Here is an 8,261-nt window from a genome sequence, read left to right as displayed (position 1 = left end):
TTTTGGATAGTTTCTTGGTTTCTAAAGGTATCAGTCACAACTTCTCTACTCCTTACACACTGCAGCAAAATAGAGTACTAGAGCGAAGGAATCGTACTCTGGTAGAAGCCACAAGGTCCATGTTAAACTTTACAAACTTTCCTCTATACTTCTGGGCCAAAGCAGTGGAAATGACATGCTTTGTTTATAACCGAAGCATTGTCTGCAAGTGTCTCAACAAAACACCTTATGAGGGCCTCAACAATCGACAATCGAATGTATGATTTTTTTCACGTATTCGAGTGTAGATGCTTTGTGGTCAACAACAAGGATCACCTTAACAATTTTTCACCGAAGTCAGATGAAGGCATATTTCTTGGCTACTCAACAAACAAAGTGGCATACAGAGTTCTTATCAGATGCACGTGACTAATAGTTGAAAGTTTAGATGTCAAATTTGATGACTATTACGTCTCCAACACTACTCCTTCAAGTGTAACAAAATCAATTTTAAAAAGCGGTATCTCAACCTCTTCGGGTACTCTCAACATAGTTGAAGTTAACTATGACGATCTCTTCGACCCCATAGAGACTGCTCAACTGTCCGAAATTCTTGTGTCTCCGAAAGCTCAACAACAACAAACAGAAGTTTTTGGACCTTCCATATCTGATGACTTGTCTCAGGGAACTTCCACCTCGCCGGTTGAGGGGGAAATCACTACTCCGGTTCTTACGAAAACCATCAAGGTTCCAATGCTTAAAGACGCAGCTCCGGTTTCCACCCGAAGAGTCTCGAATCCATCAAATGCTTCCTCAGACTCCGATGAAGAAGAAAATACTAACACAAGAACTGATCCAATGGTTATCACAAGTTATATATTCCAGGGGGGCATATTTGGTTCAAGAGGGACTCCTATCCACAATCCAAGGGGAACCTCATTCTGATCCAAATCCTCTAGTCCATGTTCAAGACACTTCTGTAGGTTGCTCACAAGTCGAGGGGCAACTGCCTTCTTGTCACACCCCAAAACCGAGAATGGTAGAATACGTTTTGGGGTGGAGGATGTCATGTATAGTATCATAACAATGCATAATAGTAAAAACAAGAAACAACATCCATTTCATTAATATAACGATTGTAATACATGTGCATTCTATACAATAGACACCAAAAGTATAATCAAAATAAAAGATAAGTCTTATACGTGCTCCATCTTCCCAAAAGTTGCATTAGTACTTGTTTATTGTTGACCTGAGAATACAAGTTATTTTGAAAACGAGTATCAACATAAAGCTAGTGAGTTCATAAGTACTTAGTGTCGTTGCTTGTATAAAGTGTTTATAATCTTGTAGTGAATTGGCTGTTATCAAAATTTGAAAGTTATTTGATTCATAGAATATTCCATATTTTCCAGCAAAAGTAGTATTTTACCAAAACTAGGTTATTTGTAAGTTCATTTCTTTGTAAAGGTAACATTCTTCTTGTGAAAATATCAGTAATGAAAATATAATTTCAAACTCGTTCATTATAGAGAAAGAATAGAATTTCACCCCAGCAGCACCCCTGCCGGTTAAATGTAATAGTGAATGTAAACTCCGGATATTATTAATTTTTTATGCACCTTGGGATGTGTGTTTAATTAAAGTTTGAATGTGAGCTCGTATGAAATCATACAGAGTGATAGTACTACAGCGGCCGACCCTCCAGGTCACCAATAGTGTAGTAGTGTTTGTCATCCCTAGGCCAAAAGGCTCGGACTGTAGCTAGCAGTCGGGATGGGGGAAAATCCGTCCCGTATAGATCTATACACATAGTGGTCACTCTCCTTCCAGGAAGCGATGGTTAAACGACAGTTGCATAGCAAAGTGTCGTATAGAGAAATAGTGCATTGCATCCCATTGTAGTATTTTCTCTCGTATAGTATATAGTACTCACTTAGTGAACTAGGTAATGTTCTGTTGATGTAGTTTATAGTGTTTCTTCGTGTAGTTGATAGTGTTACCTTAGTATAGTATAGTATATAGCGTTCTTTTCACATAGTGTATTGTACATATAGTCTTGTAATTGCACATGCCCTAATGTGTATCATAATAATGTCGGTAGTGAACGGTAATTCTTAACTATACCTATTATAGTTAACTAGAGTACTTAATTAAGTGTCTTTGATATGTAGGAGTATCGAATTAGAGTGAAAACTTTTATATCTAACACAAATATACAAGATATATAACTAAATATTAAACAACAATCGGATAGATAACCTAATACCCTAAGTCCACAATCAAACAACAACATGAAATAAGGTCAGTTATCAGTTCTAAGTCCTTCAATACTTATTTATATAAATATATTAGTGTACATATGATTTGGAAATAATTTAAGGTTTGAAAACATTGAAAATCAGTTTTTGAGACAATTGATTCGAGAAAAGGAGGTTGATAAACATTTGAAATAATTTTACTGAAAAAATACCTTAAAAATGAAAAATCCTTTTGATAGTATGTCTTAAATCATGTGTGATTGATTCTGCAATATATTGGAATTCAACTTGTATTCCCCCCCATAAAAACAATTAAAAAAATTTGAAAGGTTAATTAAGGGGTATGAACTCACTGTTTGACGTAGGGTTCAAGTGTGTTATCGATATGAGTGTCGAGTGTCAACGGATGCTCTGAACGCAAGTAGCCCTTATTAATCATATGGTGACACACACACACACACACACACACACACATATATATATATATATATATATATATGTTAGAGCTAGGGTGTTTCATGACTAAAAATATGATGGTAAATCATCCTAAGGGCTTGGAATCACTAGGACTAAGTGTCCTGTGTTCTATACTCAATGATCTATGCAAGTTTAAGTCCAAATATGAGTATTAGGGTGGGTGTATAACCATAAAACTGAGTGTGTGGCTGCGGAATGCGGCCAGACTTGTGTGTGAGGCTGCACACTAGAGTGTACGGCCGTACAGGGTGTGTGTGTGGTCGTACACAGGGGTGTGCGGGCGTACACTCCTTGTTTGAGTCCTATGTGTCGATTGTGTGGCCATACTCTCACTTTGGAGGGTGTTTTAAATGTGTGCGGCCACCTGATGAAGGTGTGCGGCTGCACTCCTTCAAGGACTGAAGAACACAAAGAACACTATGAGTTTTGGGCTTGGATTCAAGTGTTGTACCTCTATAACAAGCTGAAAGATGATGTTCTTCACGTTTTGGAGGCCTTCTAAGTGTTCTCGGGTGATGTTTTTAGAGAGCGAAAGTAGAGAGAGGAAGAGAGTGCAGCCAAAAGTGAATGGAAAGGGGTCCTCTACAATATATAGGGTCGGGTGTGAGGCTAGAGGGGGTTTGCGGTTGGGTGTGCAGCTGGATGGCCGCACACACCTCTCTTGGTGTTTTGGATGGATTTTGCAATGCAACACCCTTCCTAACCCTTCCTATAGCCCACAACTATGATATACTAAGCCTAAAACACTGGCGCGGACCCAACATTTTGCTAAAAGATGCTAAATTCACGTGAATTATAGATATTTGGATTAATTTCACAATGTAAAAGTGTCAGGTTGTCACACTTCTCCTACCACAGAATCCTCTGATATCGTCGATGTTCCTTCCACTACAGCTGTTGATCATCAATTACTGCGTCCAGATGTTTGGACAAAAGAACATCCTCCTGGTCAAATTATCGGAAACCCATTTATAGGCGTACAAACTCAAACTTAGCATCATCTTACGAACCACTACCACTATACAACCTTTATGTCTGGAGTCGAACCCTGATCCATCATGGAATCCCTTCTGGAGCCTGACTGGATCTCTGATATGCAAGAAGAGTTAGCATAATTTGAAAGAAACAAAGTGTGGAAACTCGTTCCGAAGCCAAAGGGTCACACAATTGTTGGAACAAGATGGGTGTGCAAAAACAAACTCGATGAATTAGGTGCGGTCGTTGGAAACAAGACAAGATTAGTTGCCAAGGGGTACAGTCAACTAGAAGGTGTTTATTATGATGAAATATATGCCCTCGTAGCCATGCTAGAAGCAATACACATCTTCTTAGCGTATGCAACACACAAAAATATCAAAGTACATCAAATGGATGTAAAAAGCGCTTTCCTGAATGGTGAATTGAAAGAAGAAGTTTACTTGCAACAAGCTCCAGGCTTTGAAAGTTTAGAGTTCCCAGATTACTGTTTCAAGCTTGAGAAAACAGTCTATGGTCTTAAGCAAGCATTGAGAGCATGGTATGAGATTCTCTCTGAGTTTCTTGTGATGTTTGAATATAAAAGATTAGTGATTGACCCCACATTGTTTCGAAAGGAAAATGGTAATCACCTTATGCTTATTCAAATCTATGTGGATGATATCATATTCGGGTCAACAGATCAAGGTATGGTGGATGAATTTGCATTGCTCGTGACCAAGAAGTTCCAAATGAGCATGAATAGAGAGATTAACTGCTTTCTAGGACTCCAAGTGAAACAAGCCCGTCAAAGATATTCATTCATCAAGAAAAATATACCTTTGAACTGCTGAAGAAATACGTGACGGATAATTGTTCCTCAACCAACGTTCCTATTGCCTTCGGATATAAGATTTATGTTTATCCTTCATAGATGAATGATTAGTGCTTTGAAGTACCTCACTGCAAGTAGAATGTATATAGTCTTTGCAACAAGCTTATGTGCTAGGTACCAAGCTGACCCCAAAATATCGCACTTAACCGTAGTCAAACAGATCTTCAAATACTTGAAAGGAAGCAAAGCTCTCAGCCAATGGTATCCCACATGGAACGATTTCAACCTTCAATCCTTTACAGATGTGGATCACGCCAGATGCATATTGGATAGAAAAAGCACCTCAGGTGGTTGTTAATTTCTTGGAGGAAGATTGGTTAGCTGGTCTTGAAGGAAACAAAATTATGTTTCTCTGTCTATCGCAGAAGTCGAGTATGTTGCCGCAGCGAGCTGCTGTTCTTAAGTCCTATGGATGAAAACCCAACTGATGGACAATGGATACAAAATGTTGCGGATACCGATTTATTGTGATTCATAGAGTGCTATAGCGATTTCTCACATCCTATTCACCATTCGAAGATGAAACACATTGAACTTCAGTACCATTTCATCAAGGACCACATACTCAAAGGTAACATTGAACTGATTTTTGTCCCATCTCACGAAGAGATTGTGGATGTGTTTACAAAAGTACTTGATGCAACAAAACTCAACAGTTTTCTACAAATTTAAGGGATGATGAATCTGGGTCCACACTTCTTCTTGAATTGATAGGTACCGCAGACCACCTCTAGTCACCATTGCAATCCTAGTCTAATATATCTATCATACATGGTTTCAGTGTACTCTGTATACCGCAACCATATATCATACTTATATTTATTAGGTCCTTATTGTTTGTTATTTTTGATCTTTTGTCAAGTGTTCTTGAGTATACCGCAACCATATATCATACTCTGTATACCGCAACCGTATATCATACATATATCATACTCTGTATACCGCAACCATATATCATACATAATATATCTCTTGGTGTGTTTGGCTGGATTTTGCTATGCAACACCCTTCCTAACCCTTCCTATGGCCCACATCTATGATATACTAAGCCTAAAACACTCGCACGGACCCAACATTTTGCTAAAAGATGCAAAATTCACGTAAATTATACATATATGGATCGATTTCACAATGTAAAAGTGTCGGGTTGTCACATTCTCCCCTCGTTAGGGAAATTTTCTCCCGAAATTTAGAGTTTTACGTAGTTAAGTTATTATAAATAACTAAGTAAAAAGATGGGGGTATTTAAGTTTCATTTGATCTTCACGCTCCCAAGGGAACTGTGGTCCTCGTTTGGCATTCCAATGAACCTTCACTATAGGGATGTGGCTTTGTTTCGTTCGTTTGACCTCTTGATCCATAATCTCCACCGGTTCTTCCACGAAATTGGGGCTCTCATTGATCTCGATCTTGTCGAGTGGGATTACAAGAGTCTCGTTGGATTGTCACTTTTTCAAGTTTGAGACGTGGAATGTAGGATGTATGTTACTAAGCTCACGAGGTAGATTGAGTTTGTAAGGCACGGGGCCGATTCTAGCGAGAATTTTGAAAGGCCCTATGTATCTTGGATTTAGCTTTCCATGCTTCCTAAAGCGTATCGTGCCTTTCCAGGGTGAGACTTTCAGAAGGACTCGATCTCCCACCTAGAACTCCAAGGGTTTTCTTCGTTTGTCTGCGTAGCTTTTCTGTCGGTCTCTAGCGGCTTTTAATCTTTCACGAATCTGAACGATCTTCTCGGTCGTTTCTCGAATGATCTCCGGACCTATGAGAGTGCTGTCAGGTATCCATCCTTTAGCTAACTGGGTGTCACCCACCTCAGCCCAGCACAGAGGGGATCTGTACTTTCGGCCGTAGAGGGCTTCAAATGGAGATTCCTTGATGCTCGTGTGGTAACTGTTGTTGTAGGAAAACTCGACCAGGGGTAAGTGGGTATCCCAAGCCTTACCAAAGTCGATTACATAGGCTCGCATCATGACATCCAGAGTTTGGATAGTCCTTTCACATTGCCCGTCAGTCTGTGGATTGTAGGCTGTACTCATGTACAACCTCGTTCCTAGGGCGCTTTGCAGTGATTTCCAGAATCTTGAAGTGAACCTACTATCCCTATCGGAGATAATAGATATAGGAACACCATGCAATCGAACAATCTCTTGGATGTAGATTCGTGTAAGTTTTTCCATCTTGAAAGTTTCTTTGATTGGCAGGAAATGGGCGGATTTCGTCAATCGATCGACAATTAACCAAATGGTATCATTCCCACTCAGAGATTTGGGTAATTTGGTAATGAAATCCATAGAAATCATCTCCTATTTCCACTCAGGTATCTCGGGTTGGTAGAGCAGACCCGCGGGTTTCTGATATTCGACCTTCACCCTTGCACAAGTTAGGTACTTGCCCACGAAGGTAGCGATCTCGGCTTTCATGTTTTTGATCACCAATATAACTCCTTGAGATCTAGGTACATTTTTTCCGAACCTGGGTGAATGGAGTACTTAGTCTTGTGAGCTTTGTTCATGACAACTTCTCTGTAACCACCGATCTTTGCGATCCAGATCCGGCCCATGAAACGATAAACCCCGTATCCTTGGATCTCAAGATTCTTATCCATTCCCCTCAAAGTTTTGTTTATGATGTTTTCTATTTTTAGAGCTTCCATCTGGGCTTCACGGATTTGCGCGGATAAGTGAGAATGGATAGTAATTGTCAGTGATTTAACCTTTCGATCAGAATGTTCTTTCCGACTCAGGGCGTCTACTACTACATTGGCTTTACCCGGGTGATATCGAACTTCGCATTCGTAATCATTGCATAATTTGACCCATCGTCGTTGTCTCATATTGAGCTCTTTCTGGTTAAGTATGTGTTGGAGGCTTTTGTGATCGGTGTATATCGTGCTCTTTGTACCGTACATATAGTGTCTCTATATCTTTAGAGCGAACACAACCGCTCCTAATTCGAGATCGTGTGTGGTGTAGTTGACTTCGTGTGTCTTTAGTTTTCTTGAAGCGTAGGTGATGACCTTACCTCGTTGCATCAGAACACAACCTAGCCCCTGATTGGATGCATCGCAGTAAACCACAAAGTCATCTGTTCCCTCAGGAAGGGATAGAATCGGCACAGTACATAAGGCTCGTTTCAAGGTTTGGAATGCCTTCTCCTGTTTCTCTCCCCAGTCAAAGGTCACACCCTTCTGGGTTAATGTTGCAAGAGGTTTCGCGATCCGGGAGAAGTTCTGAATGAACCTGCGATAGAAGTTAGCGAGACCTAGAAATTGACGAATTTCTGTAGGCATCTTCGGTGCTGACCAGTTCTCAATAGATTTAATCTTAGATGGGTTCACATGGATTCCTTCTTCACTAACCACGTGTCCTAAGAATTCAACCTTTCGGATCCAAAATTCGCACTTAGAGAATTTCACGTATAGCTTCTCTGATCATAGGGTTTCCAGCACTCGTCGTAGGTGCTCGCTATGCTCCTCCTCACTTCAAGAGTAAACTAGTATGTCATCAATAAAGACGATGACGAAATGATCCAATTAAGGACGACAAACCCTATTCATTAAGTCCATGAACACTGCGGGCGCGTTGGTCAGTCCGAATGGCATCACTACGAACTCGTAGTGCCCGTAATGAGTTCGGAAGGCGGTTTTGGGAACATCCTCCTCGAGCACTCGCAACTGCTGGTATCCAGAACTT

The sequence above is a fragment of the Lactuca saligna genome, chromosome 1 (assembly GCF_052625555.1).
Source record: "Lactuca saligna cultivar CGN05327 chromosome 1, ASM5262555v1, whole genome shotgun sequence".
Lineage (NCBI taxonomy): Eukaryota > Viridiplantae > Streptophyta > Magnoliopsida > Asterales > Asteraceae > Lactuca > Lactuca saligna.
The sequence above is the reverse complement of the archived record's forward strand: the minus strand, read 5'-3'. Positions refer to the sequence as shown.